Genomic DNA, 12,612 nt, shown 5'->3' with positions numbered 1-12,612 from the left:
GGAGTAAGGCTGTCTGTCTTCCAAAGCCATCGGGGATGCTCTTCAACTATGTTACAATTTTCAGGCTTAATAATTCCAACAATGACTACACTGTTTTCACTTGTAAAGCTTTGCTTTAAAAAATGTAGACTAATTAACTGAAAGTAGTGAATATTATAAAAAGCTGATGAGAGGTAAATAACCTCTCTCTTTTGGAAAACTTGTCAGCATCACAATAAAATGTGAATAAAAATAAATAAGAAATGGAAACTATTGCAATTACATCATAAAAATGTTAACTAAAAAAGCAATACATTCTGCGCAACAGTCTTTAAACTGTGATACATTGTGTCCACCAAGCAGTCAAGTTAAGGTCCAGCTAAAGTCATAATTCTAAAGACTTGACCTTTGACCTTTTTTAAATGTTATCACTTTTATTTTATGCTATTAGACATTTCTATGAAAGTAGTAAATGAGTTCTTGGGGTATGGCCCAAAGCACGTTTAGTGAAGTCACTGATTTTGATCTTTACAACCAAATTCGAACATGTTCATCCTTGAAGCAGAAAATTGTTCGAGATGTAAAGAAATTCTTTTCGACTGTTCTTAAATTCAAATGTAACATTCAAATAGTGGTGCCACAATTTGGCCTTATCATAGCAGTGCTCAAAACTGAATAGCCTTGGCATTACTTTTTATTCAAGAGGCAGAAGTAGGACAAAGAAAAAATCCTTTCTATCTTTTCCATTTTATTCACACAGATTTCTCCAAACTGCTCCCTGTCTCTCTATATATAGCAGTTTATATATATAAATGGGGATTGAACAGAAGATGAAGCTAAATCTGAAAACATGCATGTGACAACTGCTGTTTTTACTGTATGATATCTTGGGAATCTGGAAAATTCTATCAATTTCAGGAGCTTGTGTTCTTCCACAGCTGAAAGCCAAAGGCAGTAGAGCTTTCTACTCACTGTTAACATGCATTAAAACAATAAAAGGTGACTCGGCAGTGGGGAAAAAAGAGTCTGAAGGCCACTATTACAGAGAAGCTCTATTTTCCACTTGCTTTGATTTCCTTCTTCACCACCCCAAATATCATCAACAACAAGACACACATACAAAGAGAAATTAGAACAGCTGTACAAATGACTTCCACTTGCAGACACACAATTACACACACACGAGAAATCAGCTGTGTAAATCAAATCTGCATTATATGAATACATCAAATATGTAACAGTAAAACACGAGGCAGTAATAAGTAATACGATCACACACGGCACTCATTTACTGCCAGCTGTTAAACACATTAATAGCAGCTGGAACAAAGGGTTGCTTAAACCTTATTGTTGTGACTGAGGCTTGCATTGTTCAGCCCCTCTGACTCAGCTTGAATACCTAACACAGAGGACGATTTTGGTCATTATAAACATCGCTGTGAATTTTTATTAAATTCAGATCATTCCAAAAATGTGTTACTACTTACGGTAGTTCATCTGTAATGACCTTATGTGCTGTATTTAGTATTTAGATGCCAAATGACTAAAGCAGAAAGAGCTAAGTAAAATGTTAATATCTTGTTACCTTGGCTACTACTGAATGCTCCTGCTCCAAACACAAACTGAAAACATATCAAAGGACCGAGTCACAGAAGGCAAATGCAGCTATTCCGCCTGCATATAAGTGGGAAGAGAAATTGGACTGTGAAAACTGAAAGAAACATTGGACACACTGAATGATTATGCATAGGGAAATATCCTACGTGATTCCCCACAAATAAAAGGCTATGAATATATACCACAATCTGACTCTTAGTCCTGTATAATGTTAACCAGGATCAACATCCAGATGCATTGCACAAACCATGGCATGTGGCTCACTGTCAGGTAAAAGGAAGGAGGTCAGGCCATCAGGGAAACATGTGACGTCATACAGCATCTCCAGACTGACTCTGGAAGTTACAATTCTACTCAAAAGAGGAGGAAAGCATGTGAAAACTGGATTGCAAGGGATATCTATGCAACATTCTGTGTGTCTGTGTCTTCGTGTGTATGATCAGTGATCTTTTGTATGTGGTAACATATACATGTTAAAAATTCAAGATAACATGTCCTGTGAAAAGGTATTCTAAAGTAAATGTTTTTCTCAGTATCCTTGGTACAGTAGCAATGCTACTTTTTAAGTAATACACAATTTTGTTGTACAACTGTGGAAATTCCAGCAAAGCTGGGATGCTGCATCAACACAAAACAGAATATACCATTTTGCAAATCTCATCAACACATATTTGATTCCCAAGAAGTCATACATGACATAGCAAATGTTTAAAAGTAGACATTTTACTATTTCATGACAAATATTAACTTATTTTGAGTTTGAGAGAAGCAACATGTCTCAAAGAATTCGATAAAAAGAGCAAAAAACCGCAAATAAAAGCAAACAGCTGGGAAACGTTATTGCAGCTAATTAGGTTAATTGGCAATCAGTAACATGTCAATAACATAATATAAAAAGAGCATTTGAGACAGAAATGTCTGCTGCTTACGCAAAAATAATAATGTGTCTACAATTTCAGGCTAATGTTCCTTACACAATATTATCAAAAGATTCAGAGACTCTGGAGAAATCTCTGTGCACAAGGACAAGAATGAAAATCAGCATTGGATTCCTGTGATTTTGGGGCCCTTAGGTGGCACTTCATTATAAATATGCATATAATGTCCAATCACTGCATGTGCTTGGGAGCAGTCCCAGGAATCAATATGTTTGAACACATTTCACCATGCCATCCACGAATGCAGGTAAAGCTCTATCATACAAAAAAAAACAAACCTTTTGAACTTTTATTAAAAGAAGAAATGATGCTACATAGACACAAACATGTCCCTGCCCAAACTATTTTGTGATATTTGGCAGGGGCCATGTTTATATTAACCCATCAGATTCAAAATTACCTTTTTTCTTAATAATTTAATACATTTTTTGTTAACTGGAAAATAAAATATTGGTTTATGGCATTTAAAGACCACTGGATTCTGTTTATATTTACATTTGTGCAGAGAACTGAAGGATTTGAAGCTGTTCGTCCTTTAAAACCTGTAATTTTAAGAACAATTTAAGAGATAGCAGGAGAGGCAAATATTTCTGTAATGTCACACATAGGGGAGTTGCAAATGAGTATTGAGTATTCTGTTGGTATTTTGTTTTGTTAAAACTATAATTATTTTTTATCCCTTAAAGTGGACAGTTCAGTGCAGTTGGGAACCTATGAAAAGGAAATTTGTTCTCTCTCTCTGATTTATGATTGGGCAAGACATGCATTGCTATCTGGACAGCCTGCATCCACACAGTCTCCGGTCACTGATTTTTGAGTACCAGCATTGTGCTGGGGCAGAACTAGTGACACCCATACATGGGTCAGTGATATCAGATGCTTTGAAATATGAATCACTGGATGCAGGACTCTACCTTTTATGATCATGGCCAGCTGACAGCTTCCCAAAAGATATAAGAAGCACTCAAAACCAGCAAATCAGAACCAGTACTGAATTGGATAAACAGAAAAGGATGGATGGAACCTCTTAAGTTATACTGGTGTTTGTAGCAAGTATGTTCATTGTATTTGGGACACTGAGAGAGTTGCTTGTTCTTAATGATCTTTCTACGATTTGACATGACATTTAATCTAGCGTATTACTGTTTTGTGTTGTGTTCATGTACAACTGTTTATTTTATGATCATTATTATTTGGTTCAGGAAGTAGAGCAGGCCATCTAGCAATCAAAAAATTGGCAGATTAATTCTTCCAAGTACTTCAGTCTGCATGTTGAGCTATTCTTGAGTAAGATACTAAACCTCAGGTTTGCCCTGATGGTTCTGTGTAAAAAGCACTTTGAGTGCTCAGTTTTAGCAGAAAAGAGCTATATAAATATCAGTCCATTTCTATTTATTTCAGACATCGCTCTAATCGGTTTAGTTCTACTGAACTTTATATTGCTATTACAGCAGGTTTTTGTTATATTTAATTCTATTTTTTATTTTATAAGCTATCAGAAAAAAAATCAAAAATATTAATGCACTTCTGAACTTTCATATATCCAAAAAACATCCTTTAACTTTAAACCACAATGGACCTCTCATGCTAAGCTTTCTGCTCGAACAATCTCAGTCACTTTAGAAGCCCACGGTTGACAAACTAATTTGTTTTTTGGATGCTGTGTGTCACATTTAATGTCCTTTAATGTTTAATGACAGCGTGAATGATACCAGACCTTTAACTCACGTGCGACAGTATGTGACTGTATCATCAGAGCATCTCATTGATTTCCACTCAAGGTGTAGAATACCACAATTTATATTAAGAAGAAGTTTTCTCATATAGTGACAGCGAGTCGTAATTGTGAGATTTGGAAGTCATAATTACAAGACCTCTCTGGGTTTTTTTGCCCTGTTGAAAACATTGCACTTGCTTAGAAAGCAATCAAAGCTCTAGACTCAATTCAATAGCTCCAAACTGAGGACCACTGCTGCATGGTGTAGTAGGGGAAACACATTGTTAGCTGTGAATGACGAGGATCGTACACATATTGTATAATGACTTGATGATCAAAGCCAAAATGAGTAAATATTGCCAAAAACACATTGCAGTAATGAACAGATTATGTCCCATTGAGAGCATTTAAGTGCAGATGGACATGTAGTCTGATTACACTCAAACTGTGTTTTATTTGAAAAAAAAAAAACAACTGAAATGTGTTTTCTTCTGACCGACAGAAAGACAAACAAGAACAGCATGAGGTCTCCGAAGCTACTGTTAATTGCGGAACTGAACATATAAGGACAAGGAAAGGAAGAAAATACAAAATTATACTGTTTGTTCAGTGTTGTTGTGACAGTCACACTTGGGCACCGAAGTTTGGCAGCTCAGTGTGATGTTGCACTGTAATGGACTGTTTTAAGAGCTGACCAACTGCTACTTTGGGGAGATGCTAAGACCAGCCGACTCAGCAGGGCGATCCTTGTCCCGCAGATCTGTGGCTATAAAATGGATGCAGACAGTGAAAATCTAGAAAGAAAGAAAATGAATATGAGGACATTTCGTCTTAAATATGAACATTTTGAGACCTAATGTAAAGAGTGTAGACAAGGTTAACCCCGATTGTGCTGATCAGCCTAACCTCAGAGGTATTGTCACATTTCCCAGGTGTTTTTTGTGTTTTTTTCTCTATTAACCCAATTTTTCATTACTTTGTAAGTCAATTTGTTCCCCATGACTTCATATCACTGGTTTTTTTTTGGTTACATTTTTAATTTGTTATTTTTAAAAATACCAATTAACTGGGGTCCTTGAGGAGCACATTTTAATAGACAGAACAATTTATTTAGTTTATGTTTGCCATGGGTCCTAATTTAATGTGACAGACGCAGTCGGAGTTGGGATGAGGTTGGGGGACTGTTAGCAGTACACACAGATTTTTTCTTATTAAACCAGCAACCACAATTCTTGAAAACCTCACAAACGTAATTATGTTGCTATTTTATATGTTTGCTTGTATTATCTTATGCAGACTGAGTCCAAAACTTAATGTCCTATAATTCCAGATTTGGTTCAGTGTTATCTCATGCCTGTATTTATATAAACGCATGTAAAGAAATGCAATACCATCAAATAGCAGGACAATGTATGTAGAGCCTAACCTTGACTAACAACTGTAGCAAAACTGTAACACACTGTTAAATCTCTGCTTTGGTGGGAAAAACAATTTGTGCACAGTAAAAGTCAAAGATCCCAATAAATATGACTTTATTCAGCTGCCCAAGTAATCAGGCTAAGAAGCGAGTTAACGGTGTGAGTTCACCGAATTGCTGTTCCTTCAGTTTGTGAGCTCCCTTGAAATTTTATTATTTTCCTAAATCCACTGAGTCTGTCTGTCTGACCGCTGGTGACAAGCTTCCCCGTGGATCCCACAGAGGATTGCTCTCTCTCTCACACACAAATTTTCTCTCTACCTGCCTCACTATCTGTGTCTGTCATTTTCTTTTCTCTTTCTGACATGCACACATGCTCACACACGCGCGGACACACGTGCACACCTGTGTCCCCTGTGGGTCCTGTTTGGAGCGTTACTTTCTTTCCCAGTGAGGCGCCATTGTGAAGCCGCCGAGCCTGAGGGGAGATAGGCCAATTTAACCCTCCCTCTATCGCTTCTTTCTTTCCTTCTTGGGCTCTCACTGCATCGCTCTCTCTCCCTTTCTCTTGTCCCTGCTGACTTGTTTGTCCCACTGGTGTTTACCTCCTCCTCTCCCTCTGTTTGGCTCAGCATCCACCCTGACAGTGTAAGGCCATTATTTTTCTTTTCTCACTTGTAGCCTCTCTCTCTCTTTCTCTCCCTCTCTCTACTGCACCCACCTCCTTTTCTCTTTCCCTCTCGGCACTCTAATTGGCACGGCACTTTTCCCCCTGTCATCTCCAGTGTTACTTTGAAAGCTGCAGTCAGCCCAGCAGGAGACAGGAGAATGTTCCTGGCCCCCCTGCACCGACAGAGTCCAAACCACTGTTTTAGTGTCATCATTATTCTCGTCTTTATTTACACTACATGCTCCCTCATTCGCCCCTAACGACACTTTTTCATACAACACAGAATCTCAGTCAAATGCACATACAGCGTATGCATGCTTACATTCCGTTTTACGCACGCGGAGAGAGATACAGCATATGCTCGCAAAAAGTACTGATATGACTAGGAAACGGAGGAGGTGAAGTACAGCATATTATTTGAGCTGCGAGTGAAGTGGAGTGTGATAGACAGTACATGATGCTCAAGGAATTCTCTGTACATTTAAAGGTGTAAATAATTCAGTGGCTCCTGCAGTGTGCATATGCATGCTATTACCCAGCTGCAGGCTGCGTTTGGCAGGGTAATGCCTGCATGTTCTCCAGAGCTGAGAGCATACTGCCTAGCACTGCAAAACCACTTCACTGCCTCCTCAGAAGCCCCCATATTGAAAATGGCAAGCTGTCTTTAGTTATTCATGATCTGTTGCATTAGACTTTGTGCTGAGACCTTGCTTATATCGTGCATTGTACCTTACTCGAAGTACAGCGTGTACAATATTAAGAGTTGGACAGGTGCTGTGAAACAATGTGTGAGATTCATCAAGATGCATGATAACTCTAAAATCTTAAGATTTTGGATCTTAGCAAGCAACAACATGCATTTCTCAAATGCATGTACATTATGATTTCTTACTGAAAAGGGTTTGAGATGACAGTAAAGAAGAGAATTGTCCAAAAAGTGAGAGAAAACCCTTTCTCGCAGCCCTCCAGGTCTCGTTACTTAATTAGTCTCGTTAGCCAGCTTTAAAGTGGAATCTCCCCCAAAGCCTTGCATAGATTTATCAGCAGTAATTGAAAGGTAATTCTAACTCCTGCAGGTGTAACTCAGCCAGTGCTTCAAAAAAAGTGAAGTTAAGAGGGCCAAATGGTAGACAGGCATATTTTAGCTGTGGTAGATTTTTAGAACTATACAGCATTTTTACTACCTGTTTTGTTCTTCTCACGTGTCTTGATTCAGCGTACATCCTCCTGTCACCATCAACACATGCTTTGTTTCTGCAAAGTCACGTCTTACCACCCCAGTTTAGAACCTCCTCTTTCTCTGCGTTCTTTCTAGGTTCAAATTATTAATGCGGGAGAAAAAAAGAAACAATCCCTGCAACGAGGGAGACGAGAGGCCTACCCCTCCAATAACACCTTTCTGCAATGCCGCCACAGTTGGAAGCCCTAGGCATTTCTCTCTCTCCCCTTCTGTTTTGTCTTTCCGTGCTTCTGCTCATACCCCTTTTATGGCTCCCCTCTCTGCTGTCCTCCTCCCCTCAGCGTGTACACATGATTTTCTACCCCCAAGCATGCCCAAGATGCACCCCGCTGTGAGGAAATGTCAGACGTTTACCACCCACCACCATCCTTACTATGCGTGCACGCTCACACAGACACGCACAAAATACAAGGGCATAGAGTTCTTGCATGCACAAATATACACTGACACGCGCACACACATATGCCCACAACTTCTAGATGCACAATACAATGCAGGAAATCCCATTAGTCAGAGGGTGTACACCATTGATTTTTACTTCTCTCTGGTTTTGGTAAGATCTGGTCTGGTACAGTAGCTCACGCTAAAAAACCCACGGCAGCACCACGGGTTAAGCCGATTACTTTTTCTGGGTAGCAGGGAGACCCGAGGGGTAAAAAGATCCAGTCTTGTTCCCCAGCTCCTTGTGCCCCCACCCCACTCCTTATGCTTTATTCATATGCTCCTGAGGTTCTGACACCATGGGCTTATAGTTGCATTCATTGACTTGAGCTGGAAATGATTTCAAATTCAGTGGATTATATTTGTGTACACTGAATAAAGAGACAAATGGGGAAAGGGAGCTGGGCGGTTTACAGGGAGAGGGCACAATGGCTCACCAACACCTCGCTGTAAAAATAGACTTCACAGCAAAACCAAGATGATAGCAGTAGCCAGGTTGATAAGCCGATATCACCTTGCTGTTGGGTACATTTAAACACTTAAAGAGCTGGAAAACCGCAATAAATGTGCTATCGATAGCTGCCATTTCCCCGCCTTTTGTCCCCGAGCTTTGGTCTGGCATCAGGTGGCTTAATAGAAATGTTTGTATTGTCGTACTGAATAAAAAATAGATAGTTTTCCCCTAAAGCCCACTTGGTGTAAAATAGAGTAAGAGAATAAAAGGTGTCTATTTAAGATTTAAAAAAAAAAAGAAAAGAAAGTGAGAAAAAAACCATTACAATGTGTCAAGTCATTTTATGTTTGCGTCCATTTCCAGATGGTGCAACGTGGGCCAGCATATGCAAGTCAAACTGAGGGAGAACCGAGGTCTCTCTGGTGTTGGCAACATCGTCCCCGTCGATTGAATCCTCATTATCATCCTTTTATAATTGTTTTTTTCCCCCTCTTCTTTTTTTTTATCGGATATTCTAATGGCTGCTGTTGCATGTAATTATGTAGCAATTATCTGCTTCCTTGCCTCAAACTGGTGTTCCATTGCTGGAATGCAAAGTCAGATTGTGTCTATTACACTCCCGCTGGCGTGGCAGGCTCACTTAGACTATAGTCAGACCTCCTGATCGGGGGACACGCTGAATGTTTGCCTAAACTTCTCCTGAGATCCAAATAATTTCTATCCTTTTCATTCCATTCATCGGCACAGTTTCAGCCATGTCTGCCCCACTCTGCAGAGTGATAATTAGTCTGCAATCTCAGAGTCAAGAAATCATTGATATGTATTTTTTTCTCCCTCTCTCCATTTTCTTCTCTTCAAGTCAAGTTGATTCTTTGAAGTCGGGGTGTGTATGAAATCACTTGATCTTTATTTCTTTAAGTTCATTACTTATTTTCCAGTTGTGTGCATGTCATGCATTTTTAACAAACCCTTTGAGTTGACTTTGTGATGTGTTATAGCAGAGAACATCAAAGGAATCTCTGTCTCTGTCTCCTTTTCTCATTCTCCCTATCTCATTCTTTCGCCTTTTCATCTCCTTTCCCGCTTTTTACAGTGTGAACCGCATGCCCAGAGAGCACTTCTTTCCATCCTGGATTTTGAGGGAAAGGGCAAAAACAAAAAAGAGAGAGGTATTTACTTGCTATATTGTTCTTTTGTTTGTTTTTCAAAAATCATTTATAAGTCCATTTTACAGTTTAGTGGATGGTGAACACTTAGATACCTCTAAAAGACAGATTTCTTTAGCTGCAGGTATAGCTGATATACATTGCTTGGACAAACGGTGCTAAGGACAGCGCCGTAACCTGTACTAATCGCACTTGCTTCAGAATTTTAATGATAAAAAAACAAAAAAAGCAATCATTGCTTCACCATTAGAAAAAGTCAAAACAGGAAATTAAGCAATCTCAGAGGCTTTTCCACAATTTTCTGAAAAACATGACTTTTTTTTCAACTGATGCAGCCATCTCCTACTTTGCCATCTGGAAATCCTTAGACTCCCACACTGCTCTATCGTAGAAATGCCTGTAGAGAGCAACCTGCTGGCAGACTCGTGCCTCCAGCAAGACTTCACTGGTTGCGCTGTGTGTGCCAGATTACATAAATTTGGAGGCGCACAACTGGATAAAAAGGCACCAAAGCGCACAGCGCACAATTGGCGATGATGTCACTTTTGGTGCAGCAGCAGTTGAGACAACTGCCTGAAAAAGACTGCATGAAGTAATCAATTAAATTTTTCGGTACTTGCCACAGTTCTCCAATGGCAGGGTCGGCACCAGAGCAGATGGTCTGGATGGGCAACTAACTTTGTGTGGAGCCTAATGCCTCCCTCCATTAGGCTCCACACACTTTGTTATTTTATAAAACACAAATAATAAAAAAGCAGAAGAAGAACAGTGCTGCCACCTTTACAGCCTACCTACATAAAAAAAAAATACAAATTATAGCATAAACAACCTCCAACCAGAAACCTGCATATGAACCAGTATGCATAATAACCAGTCTGCTCATATTAAATTTGTTTTAGAAGATTCAAGCTGCTTTGAAGACAGCTTCATGAGCTGATGATGACCTTCCACTTCCAGACAGACATATATAAGAAGTAGCTGACTTCCCAAGCCCTGATTTACTTTAACCCATGCACTCCAAAAACCAGTGTCCTCCTCTGCCATGCTGTTATGATTGGTGGAGATTCAGTAAGCTACCATCATGGCCCTCGTTGTTACTACAATGACTTATTTGAGATAATAAGTGCCTATTTAACATTTCCATTAGAAAAATGTGTATCTTAATTTTTAAGGGGGCACAGTGACCTTTTTGGACAGGCTTGGACGCCTGGGACCTGTATATAAGACCGACACCATCCATCGATATTATCTGTTGTTCTAGTAACACCTAAATCCGAACTTTTTCATGTGACTGTTTTAAGTTCCATGTACATTTTCATATTCTACCTTAGGCAGCATATGAAAAGTTGTTGAAGATGACAGCACAACCAAAGTTATTGCTCCATCCTAGCCTAATGTAGTGCAAACACAGATATTTTTCATGACTGTGTCAAGATCTGTCTTGAACTGTGTCACCCCTGTCCTATAAAAATTACACACAGACATGGCACAAACTGAATGCGACTGATTAAAAACTTTGTACAACAATACAATATTTAAAAATATTTTCTTTTTTTGACACTTTAGGAAAATCCAACAGATTTCAAGCTAAAGGAATTTACGTTATTTTACTGCTGTCAAATACTAACATGGGTCAAACCTGATTTCAATATTTAATATCAAATAATTTCAAAATGTAACTATCAGTTTGACAAATAAGTACTCCACTGCAACCGACTGCTAAGAGCACAGTCTTCGTTAATGACAGACTTTTTCTGTTTTCCTGTGAAGCCGTCGTCTGCAGTATGTCACCCCTCTTTTACCCACATCTGCAAATCTCCCACAAGTGGAGGAGGCGACCTGTATTACATTTACTGAGATCAGCAGCAGACTTTTGGAGTTTAAAAGTCAATAAATATGTGAAAACGACTTAGCTCTGTAACCTGTTTTACAGCATCATGAAGCAGATTTTCTAACTTCAGAATGATCCAGTGAATGATGATCAGGTTAGGGATGATCTTTTTACATCTCTCTGTATCAGCCCATCACAGCAGCTGCAGCATCAGTTAGAAAGCGAACAAATCGTGCACGTAACATTTTGTCAGAGACGCCCTTCATGGTAAGACTTTCTAACTGCAGGCAGACAGCAACCCTGGTGCATAACTGAGACTGAAACAAGTTGAATTAAGAAGCCGCAGATCTCACCTCTGTATTTTGTGATGTACAGTAAATGATCAGACCTATTTTTGACACTCATCAGGAAAACTCAGTCTGCTGTAAAATCGAATGCTCATATTTTTAATTTCTTTTTTATTTAGACAAAGACGGACGCAGAAAGAGAAAGGCACATTGGAAGAAGTCTGCAATTATTTCTTTTCCTTTTTAATTTTTTTTTATTGGCATTAAATATTCACTGATTACATGAGTCATTTAACATTGTAAAAATGGCCTTGATTTCACTTGCAAAATCCTAAGATATCAGGTACTTTACAACTTTCAGTAGCAAGTAAAGAAAACATAAACTCTGTGTGTATGTGCACGCACTCACACCCACAATAGCTTTGAGCTCTCACATAGTGGTCTGAGTGAGGAGAAGGACTGAGATCCTATGGAGAGGACAAGATACTGAGAAAAAACCATTAGAGACATCAGACAGCCTCAAAGTACCGATCTGAAGCACTTGGATGTAAGTAAAACACACACTTCCAGAACAATGACTTTCTTGCCTTTTAGAGCTATTTCCACAGTGACATCACTTTTTTTTACGGGCAGTTATTTTGCAGAGAAGAGTTTGGTTATTTTAGCCTTTTAAATAGTTATTGTTTGTCTCTTTTACTTAGTATGTTGTATTACTTTTTAAGTTGTTAGCTTTTATTTACTTACTCAGGGGCATTTTATTGGTTTTGATAAATAATTTAAATGTCTTCCAGTGTTAGTGTGTGGTGTGTATTTATTTGTTAACGGTGCAATTATTGTTGTTGCTGATTAAAAAAA

At 38.9% G+C, this 12,612-nt stretch overlaps 1 long non-coding RNA gene across 1 annotated transcript; it reads left to right on the top strand.

The window, feature by feature from the left end:
- Positions 1-3,407: 3,407 nt before the first annotated feature.
- LOC309688561 lies at positions 3,408-12,056 on the top strand. Its single transcript, XR_014271120.1, has 3 exons — positions 3,408-3,587; positions 9,567-9,642; positions 11,937-12,056. It is a non-coding gene; the product is annotated as an uncharacterized lncRNA (long non-coding RNA).
- The last annotated feature ends 556 nt before the right edge of the window (positions 12,057-12,612 follow it).

This window comes from Aulonocara stuartgranti, assembly GCF_965226115.1.
Source record: "Aulonocara stuartgranti genome assembly, chromosome: 2".
In the NCBI taxonomy this organism is placed as follows: domain Eukaryota; kingdom Metazoa; phylum Chordata; class Actinopteri; order Cichliformes; family Cichlidae; genus Aulonocara; species Aulonocara stuartgranti.
Note: the sequence above shows the minus strand (reverse complement) of the source record. Positions and strands in the feature narration are given on the sequence as shown.